Raw genomic sequence first — 21,956 nt, 5'->3', positions numbered from 1 at the left:
TAGCCAATTAAGTAGGAGGACATGGCAACCCACTCCAGTATTCTTGCCTGGAGAATCCCCACGGACAAAGATGCCCGGAGGGCTGCAGCCCATAGGGTCACACAGAGCCGGAAACGACTGAAGCAACTTAGCACGTCCATAGCCAACTAATAATGCTGTGATAGTTTCAGGTGGACAGCAAATGCATACATGCATCCGTTCCCCCCACGCTCCCCTCCCATCCAGGCTGCCACGTAACACTGAGCAGAGTTTTCTGTGCTATACAGTGGGCCCTTGTTGTTCTTTTTTATCTAGTTGCTTTACAGAGCTATGATGATAACTAAATATGATATTTTGGGTATGACCTCAGCAGTACATAGAATTGGAGCTATCATCTAAGCTTATATTAATCTAGCTTCAGAGCCAGTTATCATTTAGGTTATGTGTTTATCAAATGTGTCTCATTGTGAACTTTTGTGAGTTTAAATTCAGTTAAAACCCCTAATGGCATAAGTGTCCTGCCCTACAATTGGGCAGTAAGTACAGATTATTTGCATTTGTCTGTTTGAAATTTGATCATTTTAGTTTGGATGAATGGTGTCAGCTTGTCTGAACCCTTTTGGATTCTGGTTTTAACATTTCACTGTAATAAATTAGTCCTCTCAGGTTTATGTCACAGGCAGATTTGATCATCATGTCATTGGTGCCTTCATTAAAATCAGTGGTTTAAACAGTATAACATGAATGGCAGGGCACAGCCCTGCAGCCTGTAGCTGACGACCTCCTTGTAGATTGATATTTTCCATTCTGTCTTCTGTATGATGTGTTTGTTTTCCTGTTTAAGAACCAAACCATTTACCTTCTTCAAAGTAACTCTAGTCAATCAAAGATACTTACTTTCATACCTACTGTTTACTTTCATACCTACTATTTATGGTCTGCTTACTTGCCTGAGAATCCCAGGGATGGCAGAGCCTGGTGGGCTGCCGTCTCTGGGGTCGCACAGAGTCGGACACGACTGAAGTGACTTAGTAGTAGTAGTAGTAGTAGTAGTAGTAGTAGGTACTACTGAACTATTGGGTACCCTTGGGTGCCATTGACAGAAGAATATAATGATGGCAAATAGTGAAAAATTAGGCATGGGTAGCTAAGAAATCAAAGTTCCTTTATAAATATGGAGCAGATTTCTAGTTGGCAGGATTCAAACCTGTATTGGGAATCTCCCAATGGAAGAGGAATGGACCTCCCTGGAATTCTAATTTCTTCATTTAAATAATCTGGATAAATGGGTTAAATTGGAAATTTGAGGAATTAGAGTCTACAAAAACACTTTTTTTGAGATCTTATTGATTCTATTGACCTACTCTCATTTTAAAAGTCTTATTATGTCCATACACATAAATCAAATCATTATGTTGTATACCTGAAAGTAATACAATGTTATATGTCAATTATATCTCAATTAAAAAAAAGTGTTCTGTCCTAATCATTACCCTTTATCTGTTTTATACCTATTTCATCTTTCTCTATGAAAAGGAATAAAAGCAAGAATTATGCATTTTCTAATTGTCATAGCATATAAATTGGTGGTGGTTTAATTGCTAAGTCTATTCTAACTCTTGAGATCCCAAAGGACTGTGGCCTGCCAGGCTCCTCTGTCCATGGGATTTCCCAGGAAAGAATACTGGAGTGGGTTGCCATTTCCTTCTCCAGGGGATCTTCCTAACCCAAGGATTGAACCCTTGTCTTCGGTGTTACAGGCTGATTCTTTACCACTGAGCCATCAGGGAAGCCCATATAAATTCAGTACTGCATATAAATGTGTTTCATAAACTACGAAAAGCTGTGTAGAATGGAGCTTTTATGATGGAATAGATGGTCAATAAATTGAATAGATGAATTTACTCCTTTGTATGCGGATGGTGTTAATTTGAAAGAAGCATACTGAAAACATTTATTCACAAAAGCATCTACTTTACATCAAAAGCTTCTTGCCAAAATTAGTTAGAAAATATAGGTGATTTTATAGTTAAATCTAAGAACAACACATCCTTAAGTTCCCCAAATAGTATTTTACAGAAACATTTATATAATTCACAGCTAAAGTGAATTTTCTAAAAACTCCCCATAAGGTGAGATCACGTACGCCATGTCTCAGTACAGAAGGATTTTTTTTTTTTTCAATCAGTTGTGTCTCTAAAAATAAACCTAGTTTTGTTGTTAAAATTTGCTGTTTCCTCTTCACATAAGAACATCTCATTAATTTTGGTGAAACTCCTCCAACAAGATAAGGTTAAATTGTCCAGTTTTCCAGTGGAAGAGGATCCATTTAGTGTCACGAGCAGAGTAGCAGCAAAGAGGTGAGTTGAAGATAGACATGGAATATTTTGTATCCAAGCAGAAGTGTTCAGGGAAGAGCCTGTAGGTCTGAATTTCTAGGTATGCTTTCAATAATATGCCACTTCTCTTTCTTTCTTCAGAATTTTAGAGCCAGAGTATTGATACTGAAGTTCTCTGTAATCGGATACACTAAGGACTGGTAGAAACTGGGTAGGTAGATACGAGGGGTGACCTCACAGAGGTCCAGCGTACGTATATGAGAAGGAGAGGAGTGTATTGTAGCGTCCGTACTGCTAAGTGGCAGACTCCTTACACTCATGTTTCCTTTTCTCAGTCATTTGAAACTGATTTAGCACAGAATTAAAATATGATTTCCTGTAACATAAAATCATTCCATTTGAAGTGAAAGGTGGGAAGATCTGGAATAGGTTTGAGCTTTTCTTGGTTTGAGAGAAGAGAAATATTCTGTACTAAACAATAATGTTGATGGTCTTATAAAACTTAGCTTTTTACCAAAGGGAGCTGAGTCTTAAATTTGTTCTGATTGCCAGAGATAGACAGAATTTAACTAATCAGAGAAACACAGAGCAAAAAGAAAAGCTTCGTGTTGAATAATAGTTGTCAGAAAGGAACCAGATGATGTGTTTTCTTTATTACATTTAAAAATTAATTGTTGCAGTAGAAGCTTGTTTGTACTCGTAACTGACTTAGCTTTGTGGTTTGGCATTATTCCACATTTGAAGGGAACTAGGTATTGGTAAAGAGCATGAAGCCCGGATTCTAGTCCAGTTTAGTGAGCCTCAGTGGGTCATTTAACCTCACTGGACACCAGTGTTCTCATCTGTGAAGAGAGGGAATAGATGAAGATGACAAGTAAGACTTATATCTTTAACTGTGTCCATTTTTAAAGGCCTGTGTTTTTATGAAAGAAAATCTTGCTGTAAACAGAGGAGTTAAACTTCCCAAATGTTTTAGGTCCTTTTGGTGGGAACACATTTTTGTAGAAGAAATATAGCCAGTATAATATTTAAGGAAGAGGAGTTCTATTTGATAAATTAAAAATGTACACTGAAGTCTTGAAAGTTAGGAGAAAATAACCCAAAACTTTTCTTGTATTTTCCCTTTAGGAAACAGAATATTTAACCAATATTCTTCTGACAGCTCCTGTAAAAGCTACAATGAGTATAAGAATTTTAATTTGTTCTTGTTGTAAAATAATAAACATGTGTACATTATCTAAAAGACAAAACAGTTATGCCAGCATTCCCTGTTTTTCTAGATAAGACTAAATGGGATAATTTATTCTTATATAGTTTTTAATAGCTGAAAAAAATAACTGGATAATCATGCTACTATTAGAATAGGAGCTGCTTTATTAAGTAGTTGTTTTTGGAAATTGTGGTTTTATAGTTTGCAGTACTTTTATATCTATTCTAAAATGTATGGGGCTTTGAAACCATACTTGAATATTATATTGATATTCCTATAACCATACTATCCGAAAAAAACATTATATTTGACGCATTAATGGAAAATGTAGGATATTATTGAAATTTCACATTGCACTGAACTTTATGCTACAGTTCATTTAAAGTAACAGTCTCAATTTTGAAGGAAAAAAACTCAAAAACTATTTAATTTGGGGTTATAAATGACATCTTTGATGTCATTTAAATATTTTTAATCTCCTAATGAGAAGCTGACATCACTGTAAATACATTTAGTAATAAAAAATATTTTTTATGAATAATGAATACATAATTAACTTCACATACTTAAATTTATGTATGTTTCCTATGGCAAAATCAAATATAACTTTAGGATTAGTAGTATTTTCAGTTCACTCTAATTTATTTATCTTTATAGATAGATAAGCATAATAAAGATATAAGAATGTCTTACTGATACCCTGAATTGCATATGCTACACTGCTGGCAGATTCTTTACCATCTGAGCCATGAGGGACGCCCTTAGGACACTAGAGTGGGTAGCCATTCCCTTCTCCAGGGGATCTGCCCGACCAAGAGATCAAACCTGGGTTTCCTGCGTAGAAGGCAGATTTTTTACCGTGTAAACCACCAGGGAAGCCCAGTAGATAGATAAATATAATAAAGATATAAAGAATCTGACTTGAAAATGCCTTTCATTCTCTTGTTTATTATAATTGTTTTAGTCTTATTTTTTATTTGTGTTTAGCTGTATTTCTACAAATAAGGAATGCTGCAGTAACAAGAACTTTATAATTAGTATTGGGCAATATAACCAGTTATTGTAATCGTATATTCTAATGTATTTTAAATCAAATTATTCTATTGGAAAATGTTCATAACTTTAATATACAGAGCTTTAAGGAACAAATTATAGCCAAAATGTAGTAATATAATCTGAAAATTATGGTTGGACTTCATTTAATGTGAATCCTGGAGCCTTAATATTAATGCTTATAAAACATTTTCTGCTATAAATTTTTATAAGAACTAAGCAAGAGTATGGCAGTAATTTCTATTATTTACCATAGCTGAGATTATTATAAATTTGAGGAGAAAATGATATAATAGTTTAGATGTATCATTGGGTTTGCCTTTTTATCAAAATGATAGGAGATTTTTATTTTAATAGTAATGAAGTACAAGAAAGACAGAGTGAGATGAAGACTAGACTGATTAGATATATATTTGTAATTGTCTGGTCATCTGGATTATATATATATGCATATGTAAAATCTGTGTTATATATGTAATATAAAATATACATACTATATAATATCTAGCACATGGTAGGCACATAGGTATTCAGAAATATTTATTGTATTGAACTGAGGAGTTAGGAAGAAATTGTTTAAGGTGGAATCAAATAACAGTTTTCCTAAACTGGAATTATTTTATTTTATTTTTACTGTGGGTGATTTTCCAAATTGGTAATCAAACAATTTTCAAATGGTGATTAAAGTCAACTATGTGAACATTTGAGTTTGGAGTAACTATTTGTAGCTATTTCTCCTTTAGTCATTTTTTTTTTTTATCTTCCAGATTTTGTACTTATTAGATCGTTCCTGTTTTGTCAGGGAGAAAAGCATACCAAATAATCCGTTGGTCTTTGAAAGCACCAATCTTTTTATATAAAGATGGCCCATCAGAAAAGAAACTTTTCTGTTTTTATTACAGTTTATTTTGAGAGAAAACTCCAGGCTTATTTTCTTTTGAATGTACTGACTGTAGCAAGCAAAATACTTCTGAAGTACCTTCAAAAGGATTGGGTTAGAGTTAGGTCTAACTTTTTTCACATAAATTATGACTATTAAAAAGAACTATGTTAATTTGTTAGGAAGTTCAAGTAAAATTTGCTTTGGTGCATTGGTGATTCTTACCTCCGATTATCTTCACTGACCACCCTCTTACCCCTCAGCCAAAGAATCATGGCCCCAATTCTCAGGGAAGAATGGAAGGAATCATGGTTCATAGTTTATTATTGGCCTTTAAAAAATTAATATCTTATAATCTTATAAATGGAAGTTTTTACCTTTTGACCACCCTCACCCATTTTGCCCGCCTCCCCGTTCCCCAAGTCTAGCCAACAACGTATCTTTTATGTGTCTGAGTTCACTTTTTTTAGGTGCTACATAAAAATGAGATCATCCAGTATTTGTCTTTCTCTGACTTATTTTACTTAGGATAATGGTTCTGATCCATCCATATTATCACAAAAGGCAGAATTTTCTTTCTTATGGCTGTGTAATATTTCATTGTGTGTGTGTGTATGTGTGTGTCACATTCTCTTTATCCATTCACCTGTCAATGGATTCTTAGGTTGTTTTTGTATTTTGGCTGTTGTAAATAATACTGTGACAAACATAAGAATGCAGATATCTTTTTAAGATAGTAGTGCGTTCAGTTCAGTTCAGTTGCTCAGTTGTGTCCGACTCTGTGACTCCATGAGCTGCAGCACACCAGGCCTCCCTGTCCATCACCAACTCCCGGAGTTCACCCAAACTCATGTCCATCGAGTCGGTGATGCCATCCAGCCATCTCATCCTCTGTTGTCCCCTTCTCCTCCTGCCCCCAATCCCTCCCAGAATCAGAGTCTTTTCCAATGAGTCAACTCTTCCCATGAGGTGGCCAAAGTACCGGAGTTTCAGCTTTAGCATCAGTCCTTCCAAAGAACACCCAGGACTGATCTCCTTCAGAATGGACTGGTTGGATCTCCTTGCAGTCCAAGGGACTCTCAAGAGTCTTCTCCAACACCACAGTTCAAAAGCATCAATTCTTCAGCGCTCAGCTTTCTTCACAGTCCAACTCTCGCATCCATACATGATCACTGGAAAAACCATAGCCTTGACTAGACGGACCTTAGTTGGCAAAGTAATGTCTCTGCTTTTGAATATGCTATCTAGGTTGGTCATAACTTTCCTTCCAAGGAGTAAGCGTCTTTTAATTTCATGGCTGCAGTCACCATCTGCAGTGATTTTGGAGCCCAAAAAAATAAAGTCTGACACTGTTTCCACTGTTTCCCCATCTATTTCCCATGAAGTGATGGGACCAGATGCCATGATCTTTGTTTTCTGAATGTTGAGCTTTAAGCCAACTTTTTCACTCTCCACTTTCACTTTCATCAAGAGGCTTTTGAGTTCCTCTTCACTTTCTGCCATAAGGGTGGTGTCATCTGCATATCTGAGGTGATTGATATTTCTCCCGGCAATCTTGATTCCAGCTTGTGCTTCTTCCAGCCCAGCGTTTCTCATGATGTACTCTGCATATAAGTTAAATAAGCAGGGTGACAGTATACAGCCTTGACGTACTCCTTTTCCTATTTGGAACCAGTCTGTTGTTCCATGTCCAGTTCTAACTGTTGCTTCCTGACCTGCATATAGGTTTCTCCAGAGGCAAATCAGGTGGTCTGGTATTCCCATCTCTTTCAGAATTTTCCACAGTTTATTGTGAGCCACACAGTCAAAGGCTTTAGCATAGTCAATAAAGCAGAAGTAGATGTTTTTCTGGAACTCTCTTGCTTTTTCGATGATCCAGCGGATGTTGGCAATTTGATCTCTCGTTCCTCTGTCTTTTCTAAAACCAGCTTGAAAGTCTGGAAGTTCATGGTTCACATATTGCTGAAGCCTGGCTTGGAGAATTTTGAGCATTACTTTACTAGGGTGTGAGATGAGTGCAATTGTGCGGTGGTTTGAGCATTCTTTGGTATTGCCTTTCTTAGTGTATTACCTTCACATAAATACTCAGATGTGAAATTGCTCAATTGTATGATAGTTATATTTTTAATTTTTTGAGGACACTCCATACTGTTTTCCGTAGTGGTTGCACCATTTCATTATTAATGTTCCCCTAAAGTCAATTTTATATATTAACTTTTTAAATGTAAAATGGTTTCTCTTTTTATCAAATTAGAATGTTAAGTACATTGCTGACATAATTTCCTTCTAGAAAATAAGAAGCCAAGCCATTATTTTTTGAGCTTTACTTTGTTTTAAAAGTTAAAGCAAAAAATGTTCTAACAAGGATGATTGTTGCTAAGTTGATAAGCCACTTCAGTCGTGTCCGACTCTGTGTGACCCAATAGATGGCAGCCCACCAGGCTCCCCCGTCCCTGGGATTCTCCAGGCAAGAACACTGTAGTGGGTTGCCATTTCTTTCTCCAATGCATGAAAGTGAAACGTGAAAGTGAAGTCGCTCAGTCGTGTCCGACTCTTCGAAACCCCATGGACTGCAGCCCACCAGGTTCCTCCGTCCGTGGAATTCTCCAGGCAAGAGTACTGCAGTGGGGTGCCATTGCCTTCTCCAAACAAGGATGGTTACAGTATATTAAAGGATTTCCTTCTTGTGTACACAGAATTTAGACCTGCATTGGTCTTTTTAGTTAAATTCTCTCAACAAAAACATTATAATACTGTTTAAATGCTCCAATGTAACATTTTAATTGTTCAAAGAAGACATAAAAATGGCCAGTAAACACATAAAAATGTGCTCAACATTGCTCATTATTAGAAAAATGCAAATCAAAACTACAATGAGGTATCACCTCACACCAGTCAGAATGGCCATCATCAAAAAGTCTATAAACAGTAAATGCTGGAGAGGATGTGAGGAAAAGGAACCCTCTTGCACTATTGATGGAAATGTAAATTGATACAGCCTGTGGAGAACAGTATGAAAAAACTATTAAATCTTAAAAAACTAGGAATAAATCTATCACATAACCCACTAATCCCACTACTGGGCATATGCCTTGAGAAAACCATAATTCAAAAAGGCACATGTACCCCAGTGTTCATTACAGCACTATTTACAGTAGCCAGGACATGGAAGCAGCATAGATGTCCATCAATAGATGTATAAAGAAGTTGTGGTACATATACACAATGGAGTATTACTCAGCCATATAAAGGAATACATTTGACTCAGTTCTAATAAGGTGGATGAACCTAGAGCCTATTTTACAGAGTGAAGTAAGTCAGAAAGAGGAAAGCAAATATCATATATTAATGCATATATATGGAATATAGAAATATGGTACTGATGAATCTATCTGCAGGGCAGCAATGGAGATGCATACATAGAGAACAGACTTGTAGACACAGTGGGGGAAGGGGAGAGTGGGATTAATTGAGAGAGTAGCATTGAGACATGAAGTGAAGTGAAGTCACTCAGTCGTGTCCGACTCTTTGCCTCCCCATGAACTGTAGCCTACCAGGTTCCTCCATCCATGGGATTTTCCAGGCAAGAATACTGGAGTGGGTTGTCATTTCCTTCTCCAGGAGATCTTCCCGACCCAGGGGTTGAATGAACCTGGGTCTCCTGCATTGTAGGGCAGACGCTTTACCATCTGAGCCCCCATATGTAAAATTAGATAGCCAGTGGGAATTTGCAATATGATGCAGGAAGCTCAAATCCAGTGCTCTGTGACAACCTCTAGGGGTGGGATGGTGTGGGAGGTGGGAGGGAAGTTCAAGAGGAAGGGGACATACATATGCCTATGACTGATTCCATAAGCAGAAACCAGTACAGGACTGTAAAGCAAGTACCCTCCAATTAAAAATAAATATGTTTAAATTTTTTAAAAAGACACCTGTGCCCCAGTGTTCATTGCAGCACTATTTTCGATAGCCAGGACATGGAAGCAACCTAGATGTCCATCGACAGATAAAATAAAGAAGTTGTGGTGTATATATACAATGGAATGTTACTCAGACACAAAAAGGAACGAATATGAATCAGTTAAACTAAGGTGGATGAACCTAGACCCTGTTGCACAGAGTGAAGTAAGTCAGAAAGAGAAAAACAAATGTCAACGCATATATCTGGTTCCATAATCTAGACTCCATAATCTAGGAAAATGGTACAGATGAACCTATTTACAGAGCAATAGAGACACAGTTGTAGAGAATGGGCTTGTGGGCAGAGCAGGGGAAGGAGAGGGCAGGCCGAATTGAGAAAGTACCACTGACATATGTACACTGCCACGTGTCAAATACATAGCTGTCAGAAGCTGCTGCCCTACATCAGGAAGAGCCCCTGGAGGAGGGCATGGCAACCCACTCCAGTGTTCTTGCCTGGAGAATCCCATGGACAGAGGAGCCTGGTGGGCTACAGTCCATAGGCTCACAGAGCATTCGACATGGCTGAAGCGACTTAGTACACACACACAGAAGCTGCTATATAAAATAGAGAGCCCAGCCTGGCACTCTGTGACGACCTAGAGGGGTGAGATGACGGGGAGAAGAGGAGGGAGGCTCAAGATGGAGGGCATATATATTTCCTTATAGCTGATGCACATTGTTGTACAGCAGAAACCAACACCAACATTGTAAGCAATTATCCTCCAATTAAAAAAAAATAAACATTTTAAGACATGTGCAGTAGAATAGATAGATACCATAGGATTACTAGCTTTGTAAAGCAAGAAACTGCCAAAGATTTAACATGTTTTGAGTTTATCAACTCCATTAATATAGCTCTTAAGGTACTGCTATGAGTAAAACAGAAATATTCTCTTGAATGATAATTCAACTAGGTGAATTTGTAAATAATTAAGCATTCATTCCAAGGATGTTTTTATTAGATTGGAGAAAATGTTCATTGGGATTTTTCCATAACATCTTGTGGAAAAACCCAAGCAGACTTTTTGACCAACCCAGTACTTATAGACACATTAAACTTTGTAGTTGTCCAGTAGTCAGGCATTATTGATTCAGTCAACTTGCAACTGGGAGTAGGGGGGAGATTAGGAGACAGTGTTAGGAAGCTGTTTGCAAGTCTTTGAAGTTACAGTCCCTTGATATTTATAGGGACAAATCCCAGGGTCTTCACTAATGATAGCAAAAGCAATTAATTCCTGCTATTAAATATAGTAACGTATTTAACTGACCCATTCGCTCTCTAGGATGTTTGTAAATATAGAACTAAAATTATTTGTGAGCCCATTGAAATAAATTCTACTACTAAAATAAACTGTATTTCACTATAGCATAATGACATTTCAGGAGAGGGTTATGTTCTGAATTTAATTTGTAAGGTAAATATTCCATATGGTCAAACTTAATTTTGAAAACCCTTTGAATCATTCAAATTTACATAGTCTACATTTGTATGTATTGATTTATATGTGTTTAGAACCATGTATTCCTACTACAGTTTCTCAAAAACCTTTTTTTTTTGGCCATGTTGCAGGTCTTGTGGGCACTTAGTTCTCCAACTAGGGATCAATCCTGGGCCCTTGGCAGTGAGACTGCAGAGATCTAACCATTGGACCACCAGGACACTCCCTTAAAAACCTTTAATTCATATCATTTTACTTTTAATGTTGTTGGGATAGATTACTATTTACTCAGATGGAGACCAGATATGAATGAAGACAAGGAGGAAACCAGCCCCCAAAAGTAATCCTATACCACTTCTTTTATCATATGGAAAGAGAAAAAAAAAGCTTTTATTAAAACTATTTAAAGAATTTTTGCTTAGAGTAAGAATTGATTTAGGAGTCAGAAATGATTAGAAAACTGAAAAGTTTTTCCAACTGCTACATATTGTATTGGGAAGGCTAAAAGGTCAAGTGCCACTTTGACTCTCCTGCTATGTGGAGTCTTTGTGTTGTAAAAGATATAAACTTTGGGACCTAAGGCTAAGCACATTCAAACTCCACACTCTCAAGGCTACCCCTAAAATCTCTTGAGGAAATGCTTCTTCAAAGTGAATCTCAGCCACAGCTTTGCAAATTGAGAGCCTTGTGTTAGCTAGTGTGACATTTGATCCCAGACATCTCGAGTTAATCTTTTCTCAGTGTCTGTCCATGTTTTTTACCCATGACAAGTTGTAGTCCAAGAGGTTTTAGAAAGCACATTTTGTCATTTTTCTTTTTATCTTCTGAAGTTTGTTTAGGAAGATAATATACAGTATAGTATAAAGAGTATAGGACTTGAAATCAGATTAATCCCATTTTGAATCCCATCTCTGCCACTATATCATTTTGTATAAGTCATTAAATATCTGTGTCTGTTTTCTCATTGTAAAACAAGTATAGGATATTTATGTTTACAAGATTGCCGTGAACACAAAATGAGATTAAAACTAGAAAATCTAATAGTATGAAATAGTAACACAGTGCCTGACACATGAGAAATGATAGCTGGTGTCAGTGTTACTATTAGGCCTGATGATGCTAAAGCTGAAACTCCAGTACTTTGGCCACCTCATGTGAAGAGTTGACTCATTGGAAAAGACGCTGATGCTGGGAGGGACTGGGGGCAGGAGGAGAAGGGGATGACAGAGGATGAGATGGCTGGATGGCATCACTGACTCGATGGACGTGGGTCTGGGTGAACTCCAGGAGTTGGTGATGGACAGGGAGGCCTGGCGTGCTGCGATTCATGGGGTCGCAAAGAGTCGGATACGACTGAGCAACTGAACTGAACTGAACTGAAACGCATATTAAATCAATATTGTGTGCCCTCAGTGATGATAAGCATGAACAGAACTTCTAGGATGGTATCAGCAACCTTTGGTTATCGAACTCAGGTTTGTTCAATTAGCTTGCCACTCAAAGCCAATAAATTGAGGGGCAAGTGTCAGTAGAAAGGAAAGCTGCTTTATTCAGAAAAGCCAGCAACCTGGGAGAAGGTGCACTTCTGTCCAGGGACCAACTCTGAAGATTCTGCTTAGCCATGAGTTTTTAAAGGGAAAAAAATCATAGTTAATCATTAAAATAGGAGGTAAGAGTCTTCATCATTTTTCCATTTCATGCAAACCTTCTGACTTCTGATCTTCCTTAGAATGCTGTCTTGCTCGTGTGATCTGCCTGTGCAGTTGGATGCTCTCTTACCCACACGGTGCAACTGCACCTGTGGGGTCTGCCTGCAGATTTACTAAGGGGAAGCTAGGGGCAGAGAACCAATCGTTCTTTAGCTACTTAATTCTTCATTCTCACACCTTCTAATGTGGGAAAGCCTTCAATAGATTAGGCAAGGCATTGTGCACATTCATTAAAGCAGAAATCAGAAGTTAGGTTAAATGCTGTGTCGTGATCTCGTCTTTATGGTTAAGACCAGAAGAAAACAGGAATGAACAGAAAAGGGGTAAAGGAGCTGCTTACACTTCTACATCTACTACAGTAAAGACAACCATTTTTGTCCATTTCTAAAATGACTTTCCTATTACATTATAATGACTTTTTATTTACATAGGCTGGTTTTCCAAGAGTCTAGTTTGGAGAGTGAGTCTTAGTAATAAGTTTGGCTGTTTTCTAGACCAGTGCTGTCAAGTAGAATTTTCTGTGATGATGAGATGTTTTATACCTGCACTGTTCACTATGGCAGACATGATCTGTATGTGGCTACTGAGCACTATGTGATTAATGCAGTTGAGGAGCTATGTTCTCTATTTTAATTAAATTAATTTTATATACTCATAGGTAGCTAGTGCAGCTTACAGTCAACCTTATTAATGGTTTAGTAAAGTCATTTTTAGCACCAACAAGTTAATAAAAGTGTCAATGGATGAATACTCAATTTCAGATGAGTACATTCTTTTTATCCACACAGAATTTGATAGAAACAATTGTTTATCTTTCAAGTGATATATTGTTATGTTTTATTTTTGAATATCATGTACCACTTTATTTTTCTAAATATATTCTATGAATTCATCCATTGGGCTATGAGTGATAAATTCACATTGTCAAATTTTGACCACTTCAAAACCACAGGTTCTTCTTTCTCACTGTGCTAGAGTTCCAGTCTTCCTAGTGTTCTGTAGTATTTTTTCTTTTCTCATTTTCTTATGTGTATAAATAAATTACCCTAGATTAATGATTATTAAATAATTTTTAATTCACATATTTATTAGCAAGAATAAATCACTACCATTGGATTAAAATAGTTCCTATATGCTACTTTTTCATTCCAAGTAAAGTTATTCTTTGGAACTAAGATGGCCCAATTTTTAAAATGGGTTTTACATTCATTTCTTTTTTTTTTTAATTTTATTTTTAAACTTTACAATATTATTTTGGTTTTGCCAAATATCGAAATGAATCCGCCACAGGTATACATGTGTTTCCCATCCTGAACCCTCCCCCCTCTTCCCTCCCCATACCATCCCTCTGGGTCGTCCCAGTGCACCAGCCACAAGCATCCAGTATCGTGCATCGAACCTGGACTGGCGACTCTTTCCATATATGATATTATACGTATTTCAATGCCATTCTCCCAAATCATCCTACCCTCTCCCTCTCCCACAGAGTCCAAAAGACTGTTCTATACATCAGTGTCTCTTTTGCTGTCTCGTATACAGGGGTATTGTTACCATCTTTCTAAATTCCATATATATGCGTTAGTATACTGTATTGGTGTTTCTCTTTCTGGCTTACTTCACTCTGTATAATAGGCTCCAGTTTCATCCACTTCATTAGAACTGATTCAAATGTATTCTTTTTAATGGCTGAGTAATACTCCATTGTGTATATGTACCACAGCTTTCTTATCTATTCATCTGCTGATGAACATCTAGGTTGCTTCCATGTCCTGGCTATTATAAACAGTGCTGTGATGAACAGTGGGATACACGTGTCTCTTTCAATTCTGGTTTCCTCAGTGTGTATGCCCAGCAGTGAGATTGCTTGATCATAAGGCAGTTCTATTTCCAGTTTTTTAAGGAATCTCCACCCTGTTCTCCATAGTGGCTGTACTAGTTTGCATTCCCACCAACAGTGTAAGAGGGTTCCCTTTTCTCCACACCCTCTCCAGCATTTATTGCTTGTAGACCTTTGGATTGCAGCCATTCTGACTGGTGTGAAATGGTACCTCATAGTGGTTTTGATTTGCATTTCTCTGATAATGAGTGATGTTGAGCATCTTTTCGTGTGTTTGTTAGCCATCTGTATGTCTTCTTTGGAGAAATGTCTATTTAGTTCTTTGGCCCATTTTTTGATTGGGTCATTTATTTTTCTGGAATTGAGCTGTAGGAGTTGCTTGTATATTTTTGAGATTAGTTGTTTGTCAGTTGCTTCATTTGCTATTATTTTCTCCCATTCTGAAGGCTGTCTTTTCACCTTGTTTATAGTTTCCTTTGTTGTGTAGAAGCTTTTAAGTTTAATTAGGTCCCATTTGTTTATTTTTGCTTTTATTTCCAGTATCTGGGAGGTGGGTCATAGAGGATCCTGCTGTGATGTTTGTCAGAGAGTGTTTTGCCTATGTTCTCCTCTAGGAGTTTTATAGTTTCTGGTCTTACATTTAGATCTTTAATCCATTTTGAGTTTATTTTTGTGTATGGTGTTAGAAAGTACTCTAGTTCCATTCTTTTACAAGTGGTTGACCAGATGTCCCAGCACCACTTGTTAAAGAGATTGTCTTTAATCCATTGTATATTCTTGCCTCCTTTGTCAAAGATAAGGTGTCCATATGTGCGTAGATTTATCTCTGGGCTTTCTATTTTGTTCCATTGATCAATATTTCTGTCTTTGTGCCAGTACCATACTGTCTTCATAACTGTGGCCTTGTAATAGAGCCTGAAGTCAGGCAGGTTGATTACTCCAGTTCCATTCTTCTTTCTCAAGATAGCTTTGGCTATTCGAGGTTTTTTGTATTTCCATACAAATTGTGAAATTATTTGTTCTAGCTCTGTGAAGAATACCGTTGGTAGCTTGATAGGGATTGCATTGAATCTATAAATTGCTTTGGGTAGTATACTCATTTTCACTATATTGATTCTTCCAATCCATGAACATGGTATATTTCTCCATCTATTAGTGTCCTCTTTGATTTCTTTCACCAGTGTTTTATAGTTTTCTATATATAGGTCTTTAGTTTCTTTAGGTAGATATATTCCTAAGTATTTTATTCTTTCCGTTGCAATGGTGAATGGAATTGTTTCCTTAATTTCTCTTTCTGTTTTCTCATTATTAGTGTATAGGAATGCAAGGGATTTCTGTGTGTTGATTTTATATCCTGCAACTTTACTATATTCATTGATTAGTTCTAGTAATTTTCTGGTGGAGTCTTTAGGGTTTTCTATGTAGAGGATCATGTCATCTGCAAACAGTGAGAGTTTTACTTCTTCTTTTCCAATTTGGATTCCTTTTATTTCTTTTTCTGCTCTGATTGCTGTGGCCAAAACTTCCAAAACTATGTTGAATAGTAATGGTGAAAGTGGGCACCCTTGTCTTGTTCCTGACTTTAGAGGAAATGCTTTCAATTTTTCACCATTGAGGATAATATTTGCTGTAGGTTTGTCATATATAGCTTTTATTATGTTGAGGTATGTTCCTTCTATTCCTGCTTTCTGGAGAGTTTTTATCATAAATGAATGTTGAATTTTGTCAAAGGCTTTCTCTGCATCTTACATTCATTTCTTAAGTCTTTTTTTACTCAGGAAATCAGGAGAAGTTGAACTTATTGAACTTATCTTAATGAAATTAATATGTTATTTAATATAAGATATTGAACTTATATTAATGAAGTTCTTTATTTCATTCTACTTAATTTATATCAAAAATATAGTTTTTAATAATCATAAATATACCCTAATTTTTAAAATTAATTTTTATTGGAGTATAGCTGATTTACAATGTTGTATTAGTTTCTGTTCAGCAGCACAGTGAATCAGTTATACATATACATACGTCCACTCTTTTCTAGATTCTTTTCCCATATAGGACATTACAGAATATTGACTAGAGCAACCTGGGCTATATAGTAGATTCTTATTAGTTATCTATTTTATATATAGTAGTGTATTTATGTCAATCCGAAGCTCCCAATTTATCCCTCCTCCTCTTACCCTCTGGTAACCATAAGTGTTTCTACATCTGTGATTCTATTTCTTTTTTATGTTTAACTCTTATTAGAGTATAATTGACTTACAATATTGTATTAGTCTCAGATAGGTCCATTGAAGTCAGGTCCCAGGACTGCAGTAATCCTGGATCTGGACCCCCTGTAGGCACTATGGAGGCAGCTCAGACTCTGGCCTGGCCCAACTCTGACATGTCTGTGCTCACAAAGTTTACAGCTGTTAAAACTAGATATGTCTTACCTGGGGAGCTTGTCCATTCAGATGTTTTGTAGGCACTGAGTTTACAAAGCCAATCATGGCAATATCAAATTCATGGTTTGTGTAGCTGCAAGGAGAGATTTTAGCTTTTCTTCCTTAGTTGCATGACCTCTGGAGTTTAGCTGTGGTTTCAGCCCCACAGGGATCTGCTCTCAAGGTTGCCCCAGATCACACGAGTCTGCCCCAGCAAGAAAGGGGTACAGAAGTGGTGGTGGCTGTGGTCGCAAGAGTACCTACTATTGAGGAGATAGAGTGAGGAGGATGAGATGGCAGCCACTGGGGCTGCAGGGGTGGGGACAGGTGCTTGGGGAAGTCTGCAGCTGTGTTCACAAGAGAGCCAGCCCAGACTGGAATGAGGTACTTTGGCCAGTGGCCATGGACATGTAAAAGTCAGCCCTGGTGGGAGTCTCCCTAATGTGCAATGAGGCAGAGGCCAGTGCATGGAGACAGAGGCTGCAAATGTGGCCCTGCCCCTTGCACTTCACTCAACAATGGCGTTTTGCTTCTGTGGAGTCCAGGTTTCCTCCACAAGCATTCAGGGTTATGGATTTCCTCACTCCTGTGCCCTCAGGCTGTCTCTTCGCAGCCGACAGCAGTCCCCTTTCTGGATTTGCTTTCCAAACCCATGTTTCAGAACATAACCCCCAATCTGTACCAGTGGACACACATCTTAGGCTGGGGCACAGACCAGCTGTAAAGGTCTCACTCTGTTCTGCCCCATTGACCAGTTGTTGTGCTCTCCTCTTATAGTCCCCAGTGCTTGCATTCTGTCCCAGCTGATCTCCCCACTGCTGAGGAGGCTGCCTCCCTTGTAAAAACCTCTTCTGTCCTTCAGCTCCCCCGCCAGTGGTGCCGTTCTCATCCCTCTTCCTCTCCTTTTCTTTCTCCCTTCTTCTTTCTTTCATCCTACCTGGTTATGCCTGGGTCTTTCTTGTCCTTTTAGGGGTCTGACATCTCTGCTAATGTTCAGCCAGTGCTCTTTGAGAATTGTTCCATTTGCAGATGCATTCTTGATGCACTTGTGGGGAGAGGTGAACTTCACTTCCTCCTTCTCCACCATCTTGACTCCTTCACTAATTTTTAAATTGTATTATAAAATCTATTTTATGGGGTCAAACCAAAAGTTTTTCTTTTTTTAAGGGGAATAGAATTAGAAGGAATAGGAAATATCTGAGTGCTTCAAATATAATTAGGGTTAGTATTGTTTTATGATATAAAAGTTACATTTATACATATGTGTGGGAGAGTGTATATGTTTCTAAACTGTGGTATAAAATGTATTTCTTACTATGGATCTTGGTTAAAACGAAAAGAAATTGAAAGTTGTTGGCTAATTTATGATATGGTTCAGTTCAGTTCAGTCGCTCAGTCGTGTCTGACTCATTGTGACCCCATGAATCGCAGCACGCCAGGCCTCCCTGTCCATCAACAACTCCCAGAGTTCACTCAGACTCGTGTCCATAGAGTCAGTGATGCCATCCAGTCATCTCATCCTCTGTCGTCCCCTTCTCCTCCTGCCCCCAATCCCTCCCAGAATCAGAGTCTTTTGCAATGAGTCAACTCTTCGCATGAGGTGGCCAAAGGACTGGAGTTTCAGCTTTAGCATCATTCCTTCCAAAGAAATCCCAGGGCTGATCTTCTTCAGAATGGAAAATCCTGAATGAAAGTTAATTTCAGCATAGATATTATACCTAGCCAAACTATCAAGTGGGCTTCCCTGATAACTCGGTAAAGAATCTGCCTGCAATGCATGAGACCTGGGTTTGATCCCTGGGTTGGGAAGATCCCCTGGAGAAGGGAAAGGCTACCCACTCCAGTATTCTGGCCTGGAGCAATCCATGGACTGTACAGTCCATGGGGTTGCAAAGAGTCGGACACGACTGAGTGACTTTCACTTTAAACTCTCAAGGATATGCATGGAATAACAACATATTCAGGCATACAGATACTTTTTGAAAATGCATTGTTTGTGTACCCTTTCTTGTGAAAGTTACCCGGAGAATGTATTTCAACTACAGAAGCGGATAAACTGAGAAACAGGTTGACTTAAAACACATAAAACAAGAAACTCTAATAGGAGCATGTGTAAGAAAATCAACCAAATCAGAAATCAACCAGGCTAGACATGTCACCAAGCAGGATATATCTAGGAAAATAATTTAAAGGAACTAATGATTTACTGATATGTTTCACTATTGAAAAAACATTATGAATGGGTATTTGACAGAACTGTTTGAACATTTGGGGGAAAAAATGTTACTTACCTAGAAAAATAAACTATTAAAAAAGCAAGCAATTAATTATATAAATAATAAAAGATTTTTACAAGAAAGTTAATTTAAGCAGAATAATGCTTGTCTCAGTAATGAACAGTATTTCTATAATCATTATAATGTAAATGAACTACTGACTAATGATTTAACCAAAATTGTTATAGAGGTGGATGAGGTGGGTATATTGGGTGGCATAAGAGAGATAAATCACTGCCTTTTTTAATACAGGAAATCTACATGGATGAGTTCTCAATCACTCAGTCGTATCCAACTCTTTGCAACCCCATGGACTGTAGCCCGTCAGGCTCTTCTATTCATGAGATTTCCCAGGCAAGAATACTGGAGCGGGTTGCCATTTCCTTCTCTAGGGGGTCTTCCCCACCCATGGATCAAATCCTCGTCTCTTCCATCTCCTGCATTGGCAGGTGGATTCTTTACCACTAGTGCCACATAGGAAATCAATTTCGATGTTGGGCAAAACTAATACAATTTTGTAAAGTTTAAAAATAAAATAAAATTAAAAAAAAAGAAATTTATGTAGCAAAATCAAAGGACAGCATGATAAAAGTGAAAGTTGCCTGGTTGTGTCTGACTCTGTGACCCCGTGGACTGTAGCCCACCAGGCTCCTCTGTCCATGGAATTCTCCAGGCCAGAACACTGCCGTGGGTAGCCGTTCCCTTCTCCGGGGGATCTTCCCAACCCAGGGACTGAATCCATGTCTCCCGCGTTGCAGGTAGATTCTTTACCATGTGAGCCACCAGGGAAGCAAGTATGTTATTTTAAAGTAGGAATATGAATATCAGGGATGGATACTATGTGCCACTGAGGGTTTGGCTTAGAGATGGGGAGGGGAAGAACACAGGCACTACCTTTCTTTGTTAGGAGCAACTGAGTACTATTTGACTTGAATTAGGCACATTGCTTTGATAATAAAATCTAATAAATAATGAAAAGAAATGATTAATAAGAAAATTGTGTGCATTATAGATTATAAATGAACAGTAGTCTTTCTCCACATCCCCTCCTTGGTAGTGTTCTCCTGAGGTAGCCACTTTTAACCATTTCTACTTTTACTTATTGAGATTTTTCGATGACATCACTGATTCAATGAACATGCACTTCGTCAAACTCCTGGAGACAGTGAGGGACAGGGAGGGCTGGTGTACTGCAGTCCATGGGGTCACAAAGAGTCAGACATGACTTGACAATTGAACAACTTTTAGTTATTCTGGTGGTTACATTCATGACTTGAAGTATATCTTTTGATAAAGTGTAAAGCTATCCAGACTCATCTTTGCCCAGCTAGCCAGGAGATGGCCATGTCAAACTGCAGTGTGCATTGCAGGCTAATAGAGTACTTTGAGAGTAGTGTACAATTGGCCTATGACTGTTGTGGTCTTTCATCCCTGAGCCACTGTACACAGCCAAGGAAGCAGCCCTGACCTAGTTGGGCAAAGCAAAGGGTTATCCTGCCAGTGGGAGTATGGCATTTCTGGCAAGAGATTCCTCTTCTAACTGTTGGAGTTGGTGCCATGGCAGATTTTCCTGACTCGGGGAGTAAGTGTTGAGCCCTGGTCCAGCTGGTTCGATTATTTGTTGATTTTGATTATCTGCACCAATAAGCTGTTTCTCTGGCACAGATAATCAGAATCAGGCAGTAACTTTCCATCTTCCTAACAAAAATGCTTTTTGCATTTTGAAATTATAATAAAGTTTTATTTAGTGTCCTCCAAAAGAGTGCTTATCTGGAAATTTTATTGAATTAAATTAAGAACTCTTTAGTGCTCAGGGATAACCATAAATCCTTAGACGGATCTTTTTCCTTTACTTATATTTTTGCTCTTGAAGGGTAGAGAAAGATCAGAAGTAATGGTACCAGCTGTTTTTTATTCAGTTCTTGCTATATCCTAGGCACTCTGGTAAGTATTTGCCATCTCATTTTTGTCTTCCCAATAGTTTTAGGAGCTTTCTAGAGTTGGCACTCCCATTTTAGACTGAAGAAACTGGTGAGAGTTGAGTGACTTGTCCAAGGTCCCAGAGCTAGAGAGTGCCTGAGCTGTGTCTAAGCCCTGATTTCTGTTGATTCTTGGGCCCATGTTCTTTATCTCTGTGTTTGACTGGAATTCAGCATAGCATCTGACTTTTTATTACATGAGACTAAGAAAGCAGCTACTTTATACATAAAACCTGATTACCAGTATAAGGTCACATACATTATTGTTGTTGGATGGTGCTGATAAAAATTGTTACACCTTTTCTTTTGAAGGAAGTTTAGAATTTTATACATCTTCTATTTCTGTCACTGTGTAGTGTCCTCTCAACTCAAAATTCTGGAGTCATCTTTGTTATCTTCTGATATCTATCCTTTTATTTACATGTACTCATCATGTTCTCTTTATATTTCTGTTTTAACTGTCACTGCTTCTTATATTCGGAGTATTGCAACCATCTTTTTGTGGTCTACTATTACTGCCAGTCTCTACTGTCTTAATGATCATACACATTAATCTAGTATTTTGAGGCTCAGCTTCTCTCATGTTGCATACCTGTTTAAATCATTATTTCCTCATTATCTATAAGGAAAAATACAGCTTTATAAATCTAGAATTTAAAATGTTTGATAATTGGTCTAATCTATCATTCTGTGAGTTTATGTGGCCTTACCTTCTTTCCCACTTTTCTTGCCCATTAAGTATATCCTTAATCTGGCCTATTGAAGCACAGATTTTCTCTAAGACTCATTTGTTGTTTTTTACATGCTTGATATTTTGGTTGTCTTTTTGTGTGTGTTTGTCTCATTTACTCAACTGAATT

At 37.8% G+C, this 21,956-nt stretch overlaps 1 protein-coding gene across 11 annotated transcripts in view; it reads left to right on the top strand.

Annotated features, from left to right (window-relative positions):
• Positions 1–21,956, top strand: part of SDCCAG8 (SHH signaling and ciliogenesis regulator SDCCAG8) — a 245,766-nt gene that overhangs the window by 108,637 nt on the left and 115,173 nt on the right. The window lies entirely within an intron of this gene.

This window comes from Bos indicus, chromosome 16 (genome assembly GCF_029378745.1).
Source record: "Bos indicus isolate NIAB-ARS_2022 breed Sahiwal x Tharparkar chromosome 16, NIAB-ARS_B.indTharparkar_mat_pri_1.0, whole genome shotgun sequence".
NCBI lineage: Eukaryota > Metazoa > Chordata > Mammalia > Artiodactyla > Bovidae > Bos > Bos indicus.
Note: the sequence above shows the minus strand (reverse complement) of the source record. Positions and strands in the feature narration are given on the sequence as shown.